The sequence below is a fragment of the Biomphalaria glabrata genome, chromosome 14 (assembly GCF_947242115.1).
Source record: "Biomphalaria glabrata chromosome 14, xgBioGlab47.1, whole genome shotgun sequence".
Taxonomy (NCBI): domain Eukaryota; kingdom Metazoa; phylum Mollusca; class Gastropoda; family Planorbidae; genus Biomphalaria; species Biomphalaria glabrata.
This window is the reverse complement of record NC_074724.1, coordinates 28,641,654-28,664,839: the sequence shown is the minus strand read 5'-3', so window position 1 is coordinate 28,664,839 and position 23,186 is coordinate 28,641,654. Positions and strand designations below refer to the sequence as shown.

Sequence of the window (23,186 nt, the reverse complement as noted above, 5' to 3'; positions counted from 1 at the left end):
GAAACAGATGACCTTTTCATCATCTGCCCCATAGATCGCAAGATCCGAAAGTGGAACATTTTTTTTTACAAAGTTTATATCAATTCATTCCGTTTGTCTGTCTGTCTTGTAAAAATGTTGTACTAGTTATTTCCCCTACTTTCTCTTCTCGGATCAAGTTGTAACTTTACAAGTTTATACATTGTCTTTAACAAAACATGGATCTGTTTAAACATTAACCAATTAATTAATTAATGAGTGGTAATTGATAATTTATTTTTTTTATAGAAAAAAACATTATAAAGTATTGATATATATATATATATATATAAATATATTTATTGTTTATTTATTGGCCTCCTTCAGTCGTAGAACGATTATGGTTCATCTCAGAGCACACTTCCTCATGTGGCTGTGGAGCCCTATTGATTGATATCTACATCCTGATGCCTTTAAATAACTATAAACAACTAGTTTAATAAATATAATTACAAAATGTGTAAATGTTTAAACTAGATCTAAAAGTTTCTAGTACTATTATTCCTTTAGTATTTAATTATTTTTTTTTAGATAATTCTGAAATGTAAATGGCCCGGAAGCCGAATTAGTTTGGGGATCACTGCTCTAACGTAATACCTACTAATTAATAAATCACTAATAATAGAAATCAAATTAAAAATATAATTTAATAACTACTTTTTTTTTTTTAATTTGTTGAAAGCTTTAAAAAGAAAGCACCTTTAAATTCATTTAATATTGAGAAGCAAGGGAGAGAATTGTTCTGACACGGAGAGCGAGGCCTTGACATTGGTCCAACACAGCGAGAAATTGGCCTCAAATCATTCGGGGTTAAGGTTAAGGTTAGGGACTTATCATTTCTTCACAATTTTGTTAACGTGCTCAGAAAGCTGAAGTTTGCCAGGGAGGAGAAATGCGATGTGTGTTGTCTTGTGGAATTATAAAATTAACTTCAACTCTCGAGTAAAGTCTCGTGACGTGCGAGAGAACGTCACTTTGCGAGATTTCGAGGACCTTTTATTTTTCCTTTTTTTTCTACTTTGCCAATTATTTCTGAAACAGTTCAAGGGTCTTATAGACTCATTTTGAAAGTATTTTAGTTGGCCTAGTTGGAATAAGAAGGCCATATTTTTTTTTACGAAGGGTTTTAAGTTGGTGGGCTGTGATGTTAGTTTTCTAGTTTTTGGACTAGGCTGTCTATTGTACTTGAAGATATGGGCTCTGAAATAGACTTTGCATTATACAATGTACTGAAGATATGGGCTATGAACTAGACTTCGCATTATACAATGTGTTGAGGAGTTACTTTTTGGACTAGGCTTTGTATTATAGCGAAGAGTTGATTTTCTGATACGGAGAGAACAAACAGTAATAATAAATTGTTCTAAATCAACACCAATAACAGTAAACTCAGGTGTACCTCAAGAAACAATTTTAGGTTCACTACTATTTTTAATTTACATAAATGATTTACCAAATTGCATTAGTTCAAGAACAAAAGTTAGATTATTTGCAGACGATTGCATAATATATAGAGCAATAAAAACAACACAAGATACATAAATTTTACAAAGAGAATTAGATGAATTACAGAAATGGGAATCAAATTGGAGCATGTCTTTCCACCCTGAAAAATGTCACTTATTAAGAGTTACAAAAAAAAAAAAAAATTCACAAAAAGCTAATAAATTCCACTTATCTTATTCATGATAAACCAGTAACGCAGATTAAAAACGCAAAATACCTAGGTGTTATAATAAATGAAATCCCCCATATTGATGAAACTATTAAAAAGTCAAACAAAGCATTAGGGTTTATTAAAAGAAATTTCTATAAATCAAATAGGAACATAAAACTAAAATGTTATTTAACCCTTGTTAGGCCAATAATATCCTCTGTTTGGGACCCCTCAACTCAAGAAAAAATTAAGAAACTGGAACAGACACAAAATAGAGCAGTGAGATTCATAACAAACAAATATTCACATTTGACTAGAGAACACCTTTAGTAAAATCACTAAATTTAGAAAGCCTTCAGGATAGAAGACTTAAAAGTAAAGTAGCAATTATAGGCTACATAAAACACTAAACCATTGTTTCCAAATACAGAATTAAAATCTAATAAAATACTCAGAAAGACACAAAGATAAAGACACATTCCTCTTTCCATATGCTAGGACAATTTGTATAAATGCTTTTTCTTCCCTAGTGTTATTAGAGCATGGATTGGGTTGCCTGAGCCAGCCAGGGAAACCAATGACCTGGCAAAATTTAGGTCATTGGTTAACATGCATGACTAGATGCATGACGCGTAGGACTGATTATCTTCTTTTTGAAGTAACGTCTGTATTATATTGGATAGGATTAGAGTTAGTTTTTGGATTAGGCTTTGTATTATACTGAAGAATTAGTTTTTAAACTAGACACTAGGCTTTGTACCAATTATACAAAATTCTATACTACGCGATATTATCTGTGTATTTACTAGAAATAATAAAGTATTGCTAACAACTTCCCGACGTAACAGTGAACATGACGCAAAGCAAAAATCTTAAATTTTGGGAGAACTCCAAAGAAACATACCAACGTATTGTCTTCCCTTTCCTTTCTGTTTTATTCAGTATAGTGATAATTACCTCCCCACTTTGTACGTGTCGAGTTATTTCCCCTTTGAAAAAAATCAATCGATAATAATGTCTGTGTTTAATGTACATTACTTTCGGTTTGATAGCAGCCCAACTATCTATCCTTGAGACAAATGAGCTTTTTAAACCCCGGGACGCAACGGCCCCCGGGGAATCGGGCTACAAGCACAAGAAAAATATAACGGCCGAGTATATGACGTTTACTTAAACAAAAATAACAACAAGTCTTTATGTTACTCGAAGTGGCTGTGGAGTTTTCTTCTATGTCGTCTATGGCCAATGAGTTTTACTAAGCTATCGGGAGGCCATTCCATCGAGAAAGTGTTCCGTTTTACTGTCAAAAGAGTTGAGCCGAAACTCTTGAAACTCTAGGCTTGTAAGCCTGGTTGAGCAAAGCACTCTGTATGAAAGATGTCCAAGCTAATGTCCATTTTGAACACAGCTATTCCCAATGGATCGGACACTCCGAACGCACGGACTAGAACAATTGGCCGAAGGCTGAGCACACCGGGAACCCCTCGCCATTTTCCTACAGTTTACCTAGCTAACCATGCAGGACACGCTATTGGTGATGCAGTTCCTTAAGAAACGGTTCTTGGATTTGGACAAGGTCGTGGAAGCTCTCTTACAACTCCGCACTGGTCAATGGGAAGGCTGTCACACTCCCTTGGACTCTCCTATAGGAGTCTTGTGTTGCTACTCAATTAGCATAATCACTTCCCATATAGGTGGATTGCAGCGTTGGGACAGGGGAGCGCACCCGGGAGAAAGTGTTCCTAAATGTTGTTATGACCAAATTGCCATAAGATGTACCCAGACAGTTTTGTTCAGAGCAAGGTATTTATCCTGCTAAGCATGATCACTATTCTGCCTAGGAAGATCCCCACCCTGTCAAACATGAGCCCTAATCTACTAAGCAAGATTTTATCTGCCCAGCATTTGTGGTGTCATGTATAAGTTAAAATAAGATTATTTTTTTTAAATATAATTCTTCTTTGATAGTTTTAACGAGAATTTTCTTAAAGGGGGTCATTTAAAATTATTTTTAAAAATGTCCACTTCATTTTACACCTTATACATGACACCACAATAAATCCATCCATCCATCCCAGTGGCGCTACAGCCCATGGAGGGCTCTGGCCTGCTTCAACACATCCTTCCATTCAGATCTCTCCTGGGCCTTTCGTCTCCACAGGGTCTGCCTTTTGGTTCTTGCCTGTATACGATTTTCGCTCCTCTGTTATCTGACATTCTTTCAAGGTTACCTGCCCAACGTAGCCTGTTCTTTTTTTTATTTCCGCGACCCATTGGTGGGTCTTCATACAATTGATATATCGCATGGTTAGTGAGTGTCCTCCACCCTGTTTCATCCTGTATGGCACCATAGATTTTCCTAAGAATTTTCCTTTCCCAAGAATTAAGTAAATTTTCAGATGTCTTAGTCAATGTCCAGGTCTCACTTCCATACATTGCTGCTGGTCTTATTATGGTTTTGTATATTATTTTCTTGGTTTTCCTTAAAATTGTTTTGCTCTTAAGGACACCACAATAAAACCATAGCTTTTAATACTACAAGATTATCTCCATTTTCTGTAAACAAAAATTGATTAATTACTACTAATTAATGAAATTATTGTGTTTTTTTTTTCATTATTGATTCATGTATTGTCTTCGAATTTGAATAAATTCTGCAAAGTTTCAACTTGATCTAAGAACGAGACGTTGGAGAAATAACATGTACAAGATTTGAACCAGACAAACAGGGAACGTTGATTTAAACTTTGTTAAAAGAAAAAAAATGTTTTTGTCGCGGGTCTAGTCCAGCATTTATTATGTTAGGGTTTCAGAAAGATTAAACTAATTCCTTTCATTGAAAGATATTAATTATACAAGAGGTGTCCGTATAACATATCTCTGTTACTAAACTAAAGTACACTGGGCTATAGATGTGAAGAGGTGTCCGTATAACATATCTCTGTTACTAAACCAAAGTACACAGGGCTTTAGACGTGTGTTTGTTGCCTTTGATCAAAGAGCTAAAACTCTTTTCAACATGAACTTTTTCTGCACGGCGATACCGTTGAACTCCTAAGCAGTTCCATTCCAATAAAGTGGGAACAGGGGGGGAAGGGGGGTAGGCAACAGATCCCTATTACAAAGCTTTTATTAACTCTTTGTCTGTCTGGTAAACAAGTGTGCACACGTTATTTCTCCCAGACCCATTCTCGGATCAAGTTGAAACTTTACACAATTAGTTAAATAGTGAATTAAATATTGGTATTTAATTAATCTGTTTGGTATCGAAGAAGGGAAATAACTTCTACATTATTGAGATATATAGTTGTATATATGGAGCTTTTCCCCTTAGAAAAACTTTTTTAAAAATGTATTTTATAAAAAAAAAATATTTTGCTTGTTTTGATATTCTAGCAATTCAACACTGAATCTCGTTGTTTCATCATTGCAACACTGTAAACTGTCGCACCAAAAAAAAAAGTGTTCGACTTAGAGGGAGAAGACAATGCTAGATACCCTAAGGAAGCCTATGAATGTGAATTGGCTCCCAGTAGACATTGAATTCGAAGCCAAAGAAAAAGCAGACATACTGGCCCAAGATGTGGAATGAACAAACAAGTGAACATTTCTCTCTACCCAGAAGAAAGAAAGAAAATGATAGAAAATAGAATAAGCGAGAAATGAACCAGCTCTCAACACCAACTTGAAGAAAAGCCACGCCTATCACAAGCTGTGACGAAACGGCCAAACGATAATTTTTCACCTCATTTCCGGACCTCCCACAGAATGAGAAAACATATGTTCCGGAAGCTCAAAATTTGGACTAGCGAAATTTTTCCTTGTGGAGAGTGCCGACCATGTCCTTCAAAGCTGCATAGAGGCCCAAACAAGAAACCCACTTATAGAACAAAAACTATATTCAACACTTCCTGATCTGGAAATCACTGCGCGGTTCATCTCAGATATCGGATTACTGATGTGAACCTTCCGACATGAAAATGAGAATGAAGAAATATGAATGTGAAGAAACATGTGAAGAAAATAGGGTGCAGGGCGCCCTACTCGCACATTCTCACTTCATGTTTCTTACCCAAAACATTTCGCACATTCTAATTATTAGAGGAACACTTTTTTTTTCCATATTTTTTCTAGAGACATTAATTAATGTGGTGGCCTAATAGTAAATTATTTCAGGGTTCCGCGGAGCACATTTGGGAAACACCGGACTACTGCAATGGTGCGCAACGTTTTGGGGGGTCATACGACTTTCAGACGCAAGGCGTCATTGAATCTAACGGAATCGATACTCTTCGGGTTCATTCTCTACTATGGGCTGACTTTTCGAGAGGCCTGATAGCACCAGGTCACAGTTTATATACTGTTTTGCTTGATAGCACCAAGTCACAGAGTATATCCAGTGGATGAAGTTTTGCTTGATAGCACCAAGTCACGGATTGGATCCCGTGGTCGTAGTTGTGACAGCACCGCAAGACATGAAAATAGACCAGCGATTCATAAAGAACGGCCCGCGGGGCCTCATCCGGCCCGTGACATTGTGCTATCGGGCCCCTCGGAACCTCTGTACAAAGTACATAATGTGACCTTACAGGCTACATTCCATTGAATTTTTTTTTCTTTGCTGTGGATGTGAGAAGTGTCAGGGAAAATTCAATGTCGCCCATGCCAAAATAGGCTGGAGGCCCCAATGATGACTGAGCATGCGCAGTGTGTGGAAAATTCAATGGCTCTTATGTAAAAGGATAGATAGCCATGTGATCTAATCTTATATATTATGGATGTTACTTCAAAAAAGAAGATACTCACGTCCTACGACTGTATTTAACTTTGTACTGTAGAGCACTTTAAATTAGAATTATTCTCATTCTTTTCCCAATCTTTTTTTATATTTTCTTTCTTTTCCTTTGTTTTTATATTCGTTTCTTTTTCCTTGAAACTTTTTAAAATTATTATTATTGTTTCCCATCGAACTTTTTTTTTTCTCTTGTTTTGTTTTCATTTTTTTTTATTTCCAACTTTTTTCCCTTCTTTCAATATTTCATTTCTTCTTGTATTATTTCATTGATGTCTGTAATTGTCTGTCTCCTGTGTCCTTGCAGTTTTTCTTGATGTATTTATCTATTTGTGTTTTTCTACATCTTTCCTGACGATTTTAATCTCATAGTTTTTGTGTGTGTCTGGTTGATAGTTTTTATTTTGTTTTGTTCCTTTATTAAATGTCTTGTTTTTCCTGTTTTTCCAAATTTATATATAAAAAAATATTTATTATTTTCGTTTGCATTGCCTCTTTATTCACACATTTTCTTTTTCTTCTCTCACGCCCCTCTCTCTCTCTCTCTCTCCTTCTCTCTCCCTCTCTCTGACAAAATTCATTTTCTCTCAGTTATTTTTCCTTTTGATCTCTCCTTCCGTGTCTCTTACTCTGTTGTCTCTCATTCTATCTCTCTTTCCTTTTGTTTCTCATTCTGTGTTTCTCATTCTGTGTCTCCTTCTGTGTCACATTGTGTGTCTCTCTTTCCTTTTGTGTCTCATTCTGTGTCTTCTTCAGTGTCACATTGTGTGTCTCTCTTTCTGTGTCTCATTCAGTGTATGTCATTCTGTGTCTTCTTCGGTGTCTCTCATTCTGTGTTTCTCACTTGTGTCACATTCTGCTTATACTCATTCATGGCTCTCTCTCTCTCCTTCCTTCTGCATTTATTATTCTGCACCATCCCCTCTGCCTCTCCACTTTTTTATCTTTCCCTCTGTCTCTCTTCTTCTTTCTCACTTTCTTTCTCTCTCTCTCTCCCTCTCTCTCCCTCTCTCTCTCTCTTTTTCAAAATATCATTCTGTTTGCGTTATTCTTCTCCTTACATCTCTAATCTAATCTCCATGTCAGCCTCCACCTTCCTCTGTTGATTGTGATCCATTACGCTCTTTGTCTCTCTCTTTACTTTACATCTTTCTTTCATTCTTCCTCTCCTCCCCCCTCCTCTCCTCTTAAATTATTCCGTCACAGAACTTGACATCGTGTATTCCATGACATCGGATGACAAAAGATTCGAATCCAAAGATCTTCCTGAATGTCACTTTCTCATTGATTCCCGCTTGGCTGAAGTTCTATGTCCCATTCTAATTGCTTCTGACGGCGTGTGTGCCGTCAAGTTCAACTCTTGTCTATTCACAAGTCACATTCTGTTTTGTCACTGGAGTATCACAAGTCTTACATCGTCAAAACTCAGCTCGGTTACAACAAACTCTCGGTTGTCTCATTCACAAACTGTCAATGGCAAGTTTGGCGAGACTGAATGTATTGTATTGGTTATTTACGTAAAAGAAAAGTTCCTCTTTCGGACTATGCGGTCTTTAAGGCAGATGAGAGAGGGAACTGCTGTTTGGGCGACATCGTTCGGACCATGGCTAGTGCCCAGGCATTAATAGCGTTACATCCGTTATCTTTGTCTTGATACTGTGCAAATATGAGCAAATCTACATGCATTTCATTGTACCTAGTGTTTTGATATGTTGGGATCCTTCAGTGGTAGAGCGACTATGGTTCATCTCGATCGCTTTTTCAGGTAAGCGAATAAGCGAGATGAAAGCCTGGGCATTGTTTATGGTCGGAACGATGTCGCTCACGGAGCAGTTCCCCCCTCTCCGCGCAGCTGATGTGACTAAAGGAACGGAATATCCGATACGGTTTGGGATCAGTAGCGTCGAAGGCTCTTCCAGGCTGTAGCACGGTGTGCCACAATCTGCCTGAGGGTGATCAGCTCCTGTTTTGTTATCAATGCATAAATATATGAGCTGAGGGATTTGGTTACGCGAACTGTTACGGCACCTTTACGACATAAGGTCGTGCGGTTTGCGCGCTGGACTGTCGTTCGAATTTATCGATGGTCGAGGGTTCAAATCCTGCGTCGTCCTGCGGGAGGTTTGGACTAGGAAGTAAACCATCTTCAACTCTGAAGGCACATCCGAAACATGTAAAACATTTTTACAAACAAACATAAGTCGAGGGACAGATAAGATGAGACATGAAGACGGTCATAAAAATGTGAACGTTATTTGAATATTGTACTTTAAAAAACAGAGACAAGGAACAATTTTTAAAATTTATCTTTATGAATATTATGAATTACAGACAATACTTTACAAAGAAAAGAAAAGATCTGTTGGTGGTCTGTAATTGCTAATTCTATTTCGTTCTTGTAATGCCTCATTATTACAAGGAGTCTTGCCAGTGAGCTTTGCACAAATAATGTCTTCTAGTAAAAGTCCAGCTAATGATTTCTACATTAAAATGCTGTGCATTATACACATGCGCGTCTGTTTAATAATTCAGCTCTTTATAGAATACAAAGAAACATTTGAGTCGAGTGCGGGAATACCCACAAAAGTCGTGTTCAAATTAAGATTCAAGCAAAATTTAATTTATTTAAAAAAAAAAAAAAATATATATCGATCAAACCAGAGCTTTGACAGTGCGGCCAATTAGGTATTTTTTTTCTCAAAAGATATACATCGGCTGTCAAATTTCTTCAAAAAATTCGTTATAGTAGTATTCGAAATACCCGTACAATGGCCGCCCACCCATGAAAAGTTTGCAAGCTAATACTGATAGGAGGAATAGTAAAAAAAGAATGGTCTTGTTACTTTTGTAACAAAAGTTTTTAAAAAATGTTCTTATGTTACATATTAACAAGTAACCAAAGCATTTGAAAGCTGTTCTATGTTCTGAAAAAAACGTTTTATGTAGGCCATAGATTTCAGATTCTGAGTAACACGGACTGGGCAACAAAAATAAATTAGAGAAACACACAAAAAAAAAAAGAGGGGGGGGGGCACTTTAATTTGCTAAAACGTGAACAACGTAGGCTACTAGATCGTGCCCGATGGCCAAGAAACGAATGCCCGTGTAGATTTATCCACAGATTCGATTTGTTAGACTCTATTGAATTCTACGTTACAATTGTCACATCGCTGTTTAAACAGTGTCGAAGATTTACAGCGGGTCTCATCCTACCCATCCACCCCTCCCCTTCTTTCCAAACCATTAAAACCCTCGTCATCAACCCCCCCCCCCCCCCCATCTTTTTTTTTTTTTACCCGGGCAATAAAACAAAAAAAGCTTTCTCTAGCTACTTTCTGGCCACTTATCTGGAGACACTCAAGAGACAGTGATGAAACGGAATCTATCCTGCAGCCTACAGCACCAGTGAGATGACATCCATCTTTGTCACTCCGACTGCTCCTCTCCTCTCCTCATGACCTGAGCGTAGATCACAGTTTGATGAAGTCACAGGGTTTGTGAGTTATTCGAGAAATGACGACGAACGAGCGTTAAGAGTAATGCCGATGAGTCAATTTCCGCTTTGAATTCGTTGGTCATTTTGTTTAAAAAGAGCCTGGATGCTACAGGATGTTAGAAGACTACGTTAGAAGGAAGCGTATGTTATCACTTACTTCACTGTATACTTCAACTTCAACTTGAAGGCGTCGCGGAGAGATGCTGCAGGCAGTCTGTTGCAAGGTGTGAGTTGCGATGAAGCGTGATTCCTTTTTTCTTGCAGTGTTGCCATTACTCTACCAATCAATTTCTTTGTCGACTTCTTGCTTGTTTTTTTTTCTGCCAGTCGCTGGGCGACATTAGTGAATTAAGTCTAGAAGAATTCAAGCAACAGTCTGAGCAAAAAAAATAAAGCAAATTACAGTCACCTAATTTCTTGTGTGTAGCCAGGGTGGTTGAGAAGTGTAAACCCCACCCCTCAATAAAATTCACGCATGATCTGTTTTCCTACCATTGATGAAGTAAAATAATGAACATGCGTAAATTTAAAGTGTGTGTGTGTGTGAATTCTGGAAAAAATGCTTGTAAGATCTAAAATGTCTAGACTTCCAGACTTAAAAAATTATAACGATCAATTCATAGTTTTCCCCATGTGTGGTCAATTAACTAGTAATTCTTTTTCCATAATATAAACATAAACTGTCAAATTTCTAGGAAAATCGTTAGAGCCGTTTTCGAGATCCGTGTCCATATAGAGCCCAGGTTTAGCCGATGAGGAATTGCAAGCTGAAGAGTGAAATTGAAAAAAAACAAACAAATCAGAAAAAGTCTACGAGATCTTAATGTCAGTGCTACAACAACTTCAGTAAAAGTGAGTGCCCGTTCTTTGATAAAAACATTTCAAAATAGAAGATGAGAGAAGGGGGGAGGGAATAAAGAGTATGAAAAGTTATATTTAAATTTGGCAGACGTGAAGACACGATGAAAGAACGTTTAATTTTTTTTTTACATTCCTTTTAAAGCATCAAGCACCAGTTGTTGAGACACGGGGGAGGGGTGGGGGGACGTAGGGTCAGCAAACATTTCCAATGAATCTTTGAGCGTAGAGAACGCGGGACATAATGCAGGCCGACCTGGTGAATTCAATAAGTTGAATGGCCATCAAATATTGAGAGAGGGGCGGAGGGGGGAGGGGGGAGAAGTCCATCTTTGACTCTTCTTCAGTTCTTGCAGCCCAATCTTCTCTAATCAATTTACGCTGATGGACAGACCGCTGGACAGACACAGAGAGAGGGAGGGAAAGAGAGAAAGAAAGAGTGTGTGTGTAATGATGTAGACACATTCCTAGACCTTACTTACGGGAATTCTGAACTGTCTGCTTTGCACATGAGTGAACCTGTAAGAGAGAACTAGGGCCTGTGGCTGAATTTCTAACAGAGAGAGAGAGAGGTGCCAGGCTTGTGGAGAGAGGCTAGGACCTTTGGGTGAATCTCTATGAGAGAGCTGGGACCTGTTGGTGAGACTTGCTGTGAGATGCTAGGACCTTTGGATGAATCTCAAAGAGAGCGCAAGGAACTACTGGTGAAAAGGAGAGAGAAAGAGAGAGTGGCCTAGAAGGAATCTCAAAGAGTAGGCTAGGACCTTTGGATGAATCTTAAAGAGAGAGAGAAAGAGAGAGAGAGGTTATAGCCTATTATGGAACCTCAGAGAGAAAGAGGCTCGGACCTGTGGATGAATCTCAAAGAGAAACGCCAGAACCTTTGGATCAATCTTAAAGAGAGGCTAGGACCTTTTTGTTAATCATTCTGAATTTCAAAGAGAGGCTAATTAATACGTGTGAATATCAAAGAGAGGCTTGGAGCTGTATAAATCTCAAAGAGAGGCTTGGAACTGTATAAATCTCAAAGAGAGGCTAACAAATGTGTGTGAATCTTGGAACTGTTTAAATCTTGACATTGTAGCACTTTCATGAGTTCATCTAATTCTAGATAGACATATGTCATTGTGCTGGTCACATGATACCCTCGTTGAGCACATTAATCTTAAAGTCAACTTTTATCTTACATCTGAGATTTTTCTAAAATTAGTTGCAAACTCTAGTGAATGCAAAGTTCATATGAAATACAGCTAAGTTGACAGCAGAGTCTGGATACTGTCTGATAGAGGTGAAAGAAATATAAACATTTAATAGTTGTTGATGAGCAAATATATTTGTTCCCGTGTATGAAGAAGGCTATATTCTTCCTTCTCCCCTCTCTGTCTGTCTGTCTGTCTCTCTCTCTCTTTCAAGCTATGTCTACAGTTATCTCTCAAAATGACGCTCACTCTGACTCAAATTTCTAAATGTTTCTCCCAGCCTCTCACCCTCTGCCAGTCGCTCTCTCTTATACGCTCTCTCTTACACGCTCTCTTTTACACTCTTTAACTCTTAACTCTCTTTTTTCTCTCCCATCGTGTACAGGCCTAAATTTTAGTCTATCTATCTATCTATCTATCTATCTATCTATCTATCTATCTATCTATCTATCTATCTATCTATCTATCTATCTATCTATCTATCTATCTATCTATCTATCTATCTATATATCTGTCTGTCTGTCTATCTGTCGATATTAATCTATCTATCTAAATCTATCCATCATCTATGTTTCTATCTGTCTGTCCCTCCATCCGTCCATCCATTCATCCATCCATCCATCCATCCATCCATCTATGTCTCTTCTGTTTTTTTCTTTCTCTCTTTGCTCTCTGGCTTTTACTGTCTCTCTTTTTATTTGCTTTTTCCGTCTCTCAGTCTCTCTCTCTCTCTCTTCTCTCTCCGACTCTTCCCTCCTTTCAGCATTGCTCACCCCACTTCCAAACGTTTAAAACTATTTTTTTCACCTGCAGTTTTTCTAATATCATATTTGATTACTGCACACATGAACACACACACACACACACATACAACACCACCGATTTAACAATGTTGATTCACTTTAGTAAAAATAAAATAGTATTTTGACATACGAAATCAATGCAGCTATATTTTCCAAATGTGAATACGCCTGCATTTCACCTATACAAACCCAGTTTTTTGTATCATACTGCCAAAGTGCATTGACCTACAAACATCGACCAAATAACACCTCATTTCTAAAATCTGAATCTGATACTGCGATTGAAAAAATAATTCCCATAAGTACGTCATAGGCATACTGCTCGAGAAACATTCTGGACAATTAAATTACCGATCAGCCAGGAGGCCCATTTAACTATTTTGTTAAAGAAAACTAACTCCTTGATGCTAGAATTATATTGATATTAGAATATGTATCCACTATTAGGAATTATAACACTAGAAAACAAACTAATATTAGAAGAAATTGTTAACAAATCAGAATATGCTCAACATTGTCAGTAAAAACAATACATTGTTCATGTTTAAATACAACATAAAAAGATTTTAAGATTTATATATAAAAAAAAAATGTTTTCCCACACTGAGTGAGATTTAGACTATCACTGAAAGAATACACACAAAAATCCCATTGACGCATAAAAACAAACAAACAAGTGTTATAAAAACAAATCAATTTCTTAAGTTCAAATATTATTATGTCGACTAAACATGCATATTTTTATTGATCATTGAATCAAATATTGGCCAGTGTGGGGATCGAACCCATACGATTCTTGTTATTGGCAAAATTCGCCAACCAGCTATACTACTATGTTCGAAATATTAGCTTGTGATTAAGGAGTAACTTGTCACAGCCCAAGATCTGCCGTAGTAATTTTAAAGAATGAATTAATTACAAAAATATTTTCCAGAACTTTCTAGAACTTTCATTAATTTCATTTCCGAATATCTCCATTACATCAATCAACACCAAGCATCTCCATAATAAGTCGACTTCCTCGTCCTGCCTACTTTCTTCTTGTCACAATCATGATTGTGCTTTGACCAGCCTCCAATCATTTGACCGAGACCAATAGTTATAGAAGGCCTGAACACTGGCCTGCAACGTCGCACAATCTATGGGCAATTTAGACCAATAGCTCGTTGTTACATCACAGGTCGGTACGACGTGGTAGCGAGCTATTGATATATACTGCCTACAGGCTGTGACGTTGCAGGTCAGTGTTCAGGCCTTCTATAACGAATGGTCAAGTTCTGACCAACCCCTTTGTTTTTTTCACTAAGGAAGTGTCCGCTAATGATGAAATTAAAAAACAAAAAAAGATAAGGATGAGAGTCTTGGGAAAAAAAAAGGGGGCAATACGAATGAGATATATAGCGACATCGAGCCTATTTTGGTTTGTTCTTTTTTGTTTCTTTCTCAAACCTGACTGGGACTTCACATATATGAACATAGTTTTCTTACGTAATACTTTGAATAACATAAAAATTTTATTATAGTTTTTAACTGAGTTACACTTTTAGAGCCACGCTGGAACATCGCAATATAATAAGCAACTTTGTCAGGTTTCGGATTTTTAAATTCTGTTCCTGGATTATTGTTGAATTGGCAACTATAGAACTCGTAAAGTACATGCATAGAACTGCTTTATTGTGAGACTAGCGCTGCTGACAGGGGGACATGGCGTCTGCATGTGTAAAGGGGGGGGGGAATTTAATAGAAGAAAAAAACAAGGGGAGGGGGAAACATCGATGGACGATAACTGAACCTCTAGGGGGCAGCACCGTGTCAGACGATATGTGAGTGCTTTGTGTTAGTCAGTGTTCTGCCAATGTCAATCTCTCAAAGACAATTATTTACAAATACCGTGCTGGCTAATCATTGGCTGTTCATGTCCCTTAACGTGCTTCTTGACGTTGTCTCCACAAATAGAGCCAGTACTTACTCTAGTTGTCTTCTAGTTCAAAACCTCTGCAGTGAACAGCTCGTAAGGTTCCAGATGGGGATCGAATCCTCCTCTGATTTACTTCGTCACCGCGGCCTCTTCGGTTTTTTGAAGGTGACGGGGGGAAACGAGCAAGGCGATATGCTGATCATATGAACATTTTCTCATGTTTATTAATTGGTAATCTACCTTTGTTGGGTAGAGATAGCTCATAAGAGCTCATCTGGAAAATAATCTAGACTTTGTTGTAATGATAAATGACCAATTTCTAGAAATTTGTTATGTATTATTATGTTTAGGATATGTGCAGTAGCGTAGCTAGGGTGGGGAAGGAGGGGGAAGAATTCGAAAATCCCCCCGGGCACCCATTTGAGGGGGGGGCCCAAATTAGTGTTTTTTACATTAAATATTGAATATTACGCAAAATGCAGGGGTGCCCAAAGAGTCAAGCCCTCTGGGCCCCCAAATGATGGCCAATTCCTAGCTACACCCCTGTTTATGCGCTTATTTATTATACGGTTAAAGTTTTAATATTAAAAGATTCAATTTTCTTTGGATTTGACTTTATTGAGAACTCAGAAACCTCGGCTTCGATTGGAAATGGTGTTTCAAGTTTTAAATTTAGAACAAATACCTTGTGTTTTAATAGCACTATTGAACATTCACACTTTAAAGGATAAACGATATAGCGGTCTAACCTCAGTTCTATCGTGTCTTACAGTGGGATCAAACCCGTTACAGTGTGGCAGTATTGAGAACTTTGAGAACCATCTCCTCCCTTCTTCAGGATACTGTGTAACTGTATCAAACTTATGTAAAAAAAAAAATACGGAGATCTACGGTGTATTCTTTTTTATTTTAATTTTACTTCGACGAAACTCTTAAAAGAAGCAACAGTTCCAACTTGAAAGACTTGTTAGAAACAGCTGACGTCTGCTGCAGGTCTCGTCTCGCACATATCTTTTCATGACGCCTTTTTGGATCATCGACAACTTTCAGGCTCCATTCTTTCTCCGCTATGCCTAATGGTGTTTCTTTATGACGTCATCATCACGTTTGGATTTTTGGTTCCGAGAGTTTGTTTTTTCTTCTTTCCCCCCCCCCCCGATATTTGCCTATTACGTCATTGTTGTTACATTGTTACTTCATTAGACCTATTTCAAATATCATATTGTCGTTATCTTTGTGAGAGATGAGGGTTATTTAACAGAATGATACTTACGACTGTCAGATTTGATTAGATCTAGGCGTTAGACGTAGTTTTGATCACTTCTTTTTATTTCGTCTAATCCTCAGGCTTCGTTACCTGCCAAATTTTCATACCTTGATCGATAAGTAACAAAATAGTTTTAGCAGAAAATCTTGAATATTGGCAGCATTTTTAGCCCAAAGAACAATTTTCAGATGATCTTTTCTTTAATCTCTAATTTCTTTCACCGGGGACGAGGTGGCCGAATGTTGAAGCGCTGGGCTTTTGAATCTTGTGTCCTAGGTTCGAATTATTATGAAGACTGGCATTTTGAATTTCGAAATTTTTAAGGCTTCCACCCAACTCTAATGGGTTCCTATATTTGGGGAAAGTAAAGGCGGTTGGTCGTTGTGCTGGCCACATAACACCCTGCCCGTTAACCCTTGGCCAAAGAAACACATGACCTTAACATCATCTGCCCTATAGATCGCAAGGGTCTGAAAGGGGGAACTTAACATTTTTTACTTCTATAATCCGTACGCTTTCTAACAATGACGTCTGCCCAATGTCATTTCAAATAAAATGGTATTTTCTGATCCAGCTTTTCCAATCCAAGTAATTCTCAAGTTTTCGATCCGCCCCCTGAGACTATCATTAGCAGTACAGTGTTGTAAAAAACATGGGAACCATTCAACCTTCAGCGTTTGAGAGATGTCTACTAAAATTGGTACTGACATGTCATAACACTGGCGCCAATGGCCCCCTCTCTTTTAGCCTATCACTAAATGGACCGAGTCACTCTTCTACAATCTAAATACCCCGTCTCAGCCCCAGTTATCATTTTAGTTTCATTCAATATATTTATTTGCTATTAATAGGCATCAACATTAACTCAGTAACTCTATTGGTTTTAAAAACTAAAACTCACCATCTTTTAAAATTTGTGGTTGCATTCGAAGCGTGAAAAAAATGCGCGAATATTGATAAACTAGAAAGCTGTACATTGTATTTTAAAATGCACTTTAAAGGATTGTTAACGATCTTGTCAATAACAATAATATGTTTTGTCCAATAGTTAAGTCTAGCAATTTATTTCCGTCGCCAGCAGAAATATCGCAGACGTGACACCACGCCGGTCTTCGATGGCAGATATATGATATGCGAGTTACGCCCCCTTATGATACATTCTCCCAAGAAGGAAAAAAAAAATGAATGCGCAAATATGTATTTTGAATTTTGTCTTCGCCAAGCAAAGATGCTGGTCGTGATATGTGGAAAGCTAACTGTAGAACATATACACACACAGACGCCCACAACGTAACACTATATATGCATGTGCACGCACTCATACACAGGACTAAGGGACAAAAATTCCAGATAGATCAACGGAAATTTTTTGTTGTTATTCATTCGAGTTTTGCTTAATTTTGAATCCATATGAACCATTCATTCTCAATGTAACAAGCATTTGTTTTTTTTTTTTGTTTTGTTTTTTCATTCCCCCCCCCCCCCAAGTTTTGTTTTAAATTAGGCAACAAAAACAAAAGTTAATTATTTAAGATCTTAATATAAAAATGGAATAAAATGAAATAGATTTAGAGGTTGCTTACACCTGGCTTTTAGGCATCAGGAATAGTTTAAAGGCAGCGTTTCTCAGTTTCCTAGTGACACCCTACGCTCCCTTCTAAACCAAACAATTTACGTTCACCCCCTCCCCTCCCCTTTTAAACAGCTAAGGTGTTTGATGATGCATGGCAAGGGTCTCTATCGGAGCTCTGCTCCGAACAATTTTTTGCATTCTAAGCTGCAGAAATGCATTATTCTGGCGTCTACATCGCAATATCCATTCTTATTTTTTTTAAATTTAATATCCAGCAGGGGCGTAACTTGGAATTTTTCATCATTGGGGGGTGGGGCCGGGGGGGCTTGACCTCTTTGGGGACCCCTGCATTTTGCGTAATATTTAATGTAAAAAAACACTCATTATGGGGCTCAAGTGGGGGCCCGGGGGGATTTTCAGATTCTCCCCCTCCCCTTCTCCCCCCACCCTAGCTAAGCCACTGATCTCTAGTTAAGTCACATAAAGAAAAGAAAGGCACTGGTTTAAAATGCGATGGACAGTTGATTGTCGTAATATTGTTGTTATGTTGTTTGTGTTAACCAAGCGGGCCTGTTTTTGTCATGCAAAAGTCGTTAAAAGATGAATGGTACGATACTCGGAAGAAATTCGGGAGTAGCAACCTCAGAACTTTAGAAGTATTGCGAAAAAATAAAATTCCATGTAAAAAAGAAGTAATGAAAAGCTTTTCTTAAGTGGAAGAACTCCGCTAATTAGTTACCAATAATTAATTGACTAATTGACTAATTTTGTTTCTTGATTCGTGTTTTGTTAGGTACTAGAAATAAATGTTTAAAATATCAAGTTGATCGAAGAATGAGTGAGGGAGAAATAGCGTTAACATTTATTTAAGGGGGCTAAACCCAACAAATTTAGCCACATCTGTGAATATTCAGCATTTGTTTCCCTTGTTGGTATCAAACAAAATAATTATTACCAGTAATTAATTGTTTAATTGGCTACTTTTATTTGTATTGATTCATGCCTTGTCTATACCATTGAATGACTGTGCGAAGTTTCAACTTAATCTGAGGGAAAATAACGTGTACCATACAGTAAGATAGACGGTTTAGGAATCGCTGGATTGCAGCTAAATGTCAATTCCTTGAAATAATCGATTATTCAGTTTTTGTTTTTTACATAGTTTTTCTTGTAATCGATAGTATCGATATCACTTCTGTGACTACACAACACCCAAGGCTGAGCTATTTTGTTTCGTTATAATTACTGTTCTAAGTTGTTTCATGAGTGAATGTTTTGAGATGAAGCAATAGCAGACGTCAGATTTACGGCAGGTAGCGGGTTGTTCAGGAGGAGAGTTGGCAGAATGTCTTTGGAGAAAAGGGGATAAAGGGTCTCGATGCATCGCCAGTGCTAAAAGTGTAAAGGTGACAAGGGATTTAAATAGAAGGATGAAACGGCGAGCTTAATAAGAAGCGAATACAACGTCTGATACAGGAAAGGACGAGGATCTATCTATCTATCTGTCTGTCTATCTGTCTGTCTGTCTGTCTTGTCTGTCTTGTCTGTCTTGTCTGTCGTATGTATGTATGTATGTATGTATGTATGTATGTATGTATGTATGTATGTATGTATGTATGTATGTATCTATCTATCTGTCTGTCTGTCTGTCTGTCTGTCTGTCTGTCTGTCTGTCTGTCTGCCTGTCTGTCTGTCTGTCTGTCTGTCTGTCTGTCTATCTATCTATCTATCTATCTATCTATCTATCTATCTATCTATCTATCTATCTATCTATCTATCTATCTTCTATCATCTTATATATCTATCTATTTATTTCTCTCTCTCACTCTCTATATATACATATATAGGCCTATAAAATGTAATATATAGATATGATTGAAGTGAGTGTACACATCTCTGATATATTATTTTATTGGAAGTCATGGACTGCTGCTTTGTACTTGCGTTGCCTAACAGTGTGTTACGTTGTTCCGAGTTCTGATCTTGATTAAGTTCAACAAATGTTGTTGATTTTTTTCATTTTTGGGCGTGCGATGGTCAAAACTTTGAGAACCACAATGTAATGGGATAGTATCTAGCACTGATTAGGATGACCTTGAGAACATTCTAGACTGAGTTGCTCATACTGCGCTTTTTTTTGTTTCTACTCTCTCAGCTGTTCTTTGGAGCAAGCGTTAAGTGTCGTTGAACTGAGTCCTGGACTAGCCCACAAGCTGTAAGGATGTACTGTCCCAGCAGACTGGTTTCACTGACATTGATGATATTTGTGGAACTCACAGACTATTGGTAAGTTTTTAACCTACAATTCTTTCTTTCTCTCTCTCTCCCTCTCTTTCTCTCTCTCTCTCTCTCTTTCTCTCTCTCTCTTTCTCTTTCTCTCTCTCTCTCTTTATATATATATATATATATATGCACATATGTGTGTGTGTGTGTGTGGGGTGTGTGTTATCGTGTGTGTGTGTGTTATCGCGTGTGTGTGCTTGCGGAGGCTTGCTTGTGTAAGTTTAAATTCCTCTAGACATATTCTGAACGTATCAGAAAGAAAGTAGCGGAATAGTCAGTGGTAAGCTGTCTCCATAAAGATCTGTCTCTGGAAACGTCTGAAACCTCTTTCCACCTGATGTCCACTGCTCTGAGGTCCTCCATGAAAGTGTGGCGCCAAGTCATACGAGGACGTCCCTGTATGCGCTTTCGTTGTATTGTCCTCCATGCCATCGCAACTCTTGGATGTGCCGTAATTCATTTTGTCAGAAGACATGTCCCGCCAACCTCATGCAAAGCTCGGCCAGTGGCCTACCTAGTTGTAAGGAAGATACAGTCTGGGTGTGTGTTTTGCGGGATGTTCTACGTGAAGAAAATAAATAAATGAAAAGGAATGTTACAATGCTATGAAGGTGGGGGGGGGGTGTTGTGGACGTGATTCACAGGTAGATCAACATGAAGAGATTATTTCATGCATACAACATTTGTCCCCATTCTGAGTTCTTCTTTCTTAAAAAAAAACAAAGTTCCCCTCTCAGACCATGCGGTCTACAGGGCAGAAGATGTAAAGGTCATCTGTTTCTGTTGTTCACGGTAAACGATGGTGTCATGTGGCCAGCACAACGACCAAGCACCTTTGCTTTTCCCCAGCCAATGTCAGGTACCCTAGGAGAGGTGGCTGGACTTTGGGGCGCACTAAAGATCCCAAAATTAAAAAAATCCAAGTCTTCACCAGGATTCGAACCCGAGACCCATCGGTTCTTCTTTATAAGGGTTAGCTAAAAGTTCTAACCTTATTTTTTGTTTGTGAAATTCTTCTTTTTTTGGATATCGGTCAAAGTTCTGCTGACCACTTTATACGACGACCTTTTTTCCCCCTAATAACAGTAACTTGTATTTTTGGTTATATTTGTACTGACCCTTATTAAAGAGACATTGTTCTCCCTTAAAGATTCGTCAACCTTGACCTAATCACTTCCTCTTTCTAAATAGCCTCTATTTCAATTTGTCCATTTTCATTAATATTTAAATATGTTTATTTCTAGATTTCAATTACTTTGTTTTAAATTACATTTCGACTCAATAAGCTTTGTAACTAAACTCAGACATCTCCAATGAATAAAATCTAAGGCAAAAAAATCAGGACATTTAATTAGAATCGAGACAAACTCAATTTGATAAATAACAATAAAAAAATGTATTCTGAACCTTTATTTTTTAAACCAAATCTTAATATTCATTATATAAAAAAAAGCGGCCAACTCAGAATCGTATTACATGATCGTAAAATTATCCTGGCAATTATAGTGTCACTTAGCCGCCCCCAAATATTTCTTGAAATAAAAAAGTCCTTAATTTTGAATATAAAAAGCGTATACGATAAAATAGTTATGGATACTAAGAAGCTGATTTAGAATAAACAACAAAACTAGATTCATTAATGTAAGTACTAGATCCATGGGTTTCTAATTTTTAAAAAAATTCAATTTCATTTTTTTTTAGTATTCCCCTACCTTTTTCAATGATCCATACCAATAGGAATACATTTTTAACATAAGAATTATGTGTAATAAACAAAACTCAATTTTAATACTGTATAGTAGTGATGCACAAAATACGGCCCGCTGGCCAGATCCGGCGCGCGTCGTGGTTATCTAAGGCTCGCCGAAATGTAGGCACAAAATATTGAAAATCCCCCTCCATACAAAAAGAGGTGGAATAATGTTTCTTTATTACTTTGGGGCCCTAGCTAGGGATTTTGGGGTCCCGGGGGGGGGTGACTTGACCTCTTTAGGGGCCCCTGCATTTTGACATTCGACATCATGACATGAGATAATGGCGCAATATTTAATATAAAAACCAATTTCGGACACTCATTTGGGGGCCCTACTCAAGTGAGGGCTGTGGGGGGGGGGTAAAATTGCTACGCCACTGGGTACCATGACATTTGTGCGTTTATGAAATGAGACTCATAATGTAGAATCTACCAGAAAAAGTGGACGGATCTTTAAGTTTTGTGTGGAGCATGACAATATGCCAAGATATTTGTTTTTTAAAGAAATTTTGGCTGTTTAAAAAACAACAACATATAAACAGCATTATGAAAAAATATGACGACATTCTTGGTTTGAGCCGCAAATAAAAGATTGTTAAACAACGCCTAGAGATTTGAGGATTTGTGAAATGTCAAGAAAACATGCTACAATGTACAATGTTGTTCACATTTAAGTAGAGAACTGAAGCCGTTTTCCGACGCTTGAAAAAAAAGATAAACTTTTAATATCCCATTCAATATCCCATAATGTTTGCATTTAAATAGTTTCAGGACATTTTCAATTCATTTTGGTACTTTTTCGTTGATGCGGCCCGATGTGGTGCGACACGAGTGTCGGAAATTAAAATGGCCTGCTGGCCGAATTAGGTTGGGCATCACTGCTGTATACTAATAATCGATATCACTGAAATCGTTCTATTTAAGAAAAAAGAATGGTATAAGTGACTTTCGAGTCATAGTAATCCGAGAACCGCCGATCTCTTCACCGGAACAGTTTTTTTTTCCTTCCCCAATGATCGCCTTGTCTCCCAGGTGGCTCAACAGCTTGAACCCGCCCCCATCCCAACCCTCCAGCGTTTGAAGAACGTCACCGCCCCCCCCCCCCAATCCTTTTCGCCGATGCATTAAATCTTCATTCGACTCGCTCCATTTCACTTACCGATATACAAGCCGGCACTTCAGGAGGCCGTGTTCTTTAAATATCACTTAGTACGAACTAAGCTACTTATTATGTGAGCCATTCAAATTCTTTTTTTTTTCTTCGTTAAAAAGTATCTTTGGTGCCAAACTTAATTTTATTTCTAACTCTATAAATAAATGTTGCAGCCTCACTATCCAGAGCCTACGAGTAACATTCAAATATAACTATTAGCATCAATTACTGTAGTCGACCTCCTCCTCTTGTGGATATGTAATACCTCCAAAACCAATATAGAAAAGAATATATTTGAATGTGTGTTACTTAAATAAGTTTTGTGAAGACAGGCGCAGGCTTCGAAAATAATAAACAGACCCTCGTAGGACAACAGCTTTGTCTGCATTAGTTGTGGCAGAATATATAGGTCGCAA

The 23,186-nt window shown here is 37.7% G+C and overlaps 1 protein-coding gene across 5 annotated transcripts in view; it reads left to right on the top strand.

Annotated features, from left to right (window-relative positions):
• Positions 1–23,186, top strand: part of LOC106052517 (nephrin) — a 195,777-nt gene that overhangs the window by 94,157 nt on the left and 78,434 nt on the right. For all 5 annotated transcript variants that reach the window (XM_056011050.1, XM_056011051.1, XM_056011046.1 and 2 more), the window contains exon 4: positions 19,737–19,867. The gene's annotated coding sequence lies outside the window, so the exon portion shown is untranslated. The remainder of the gene's footprint in view (positions 1–19,736; positions 19,868–23,186) is intronic.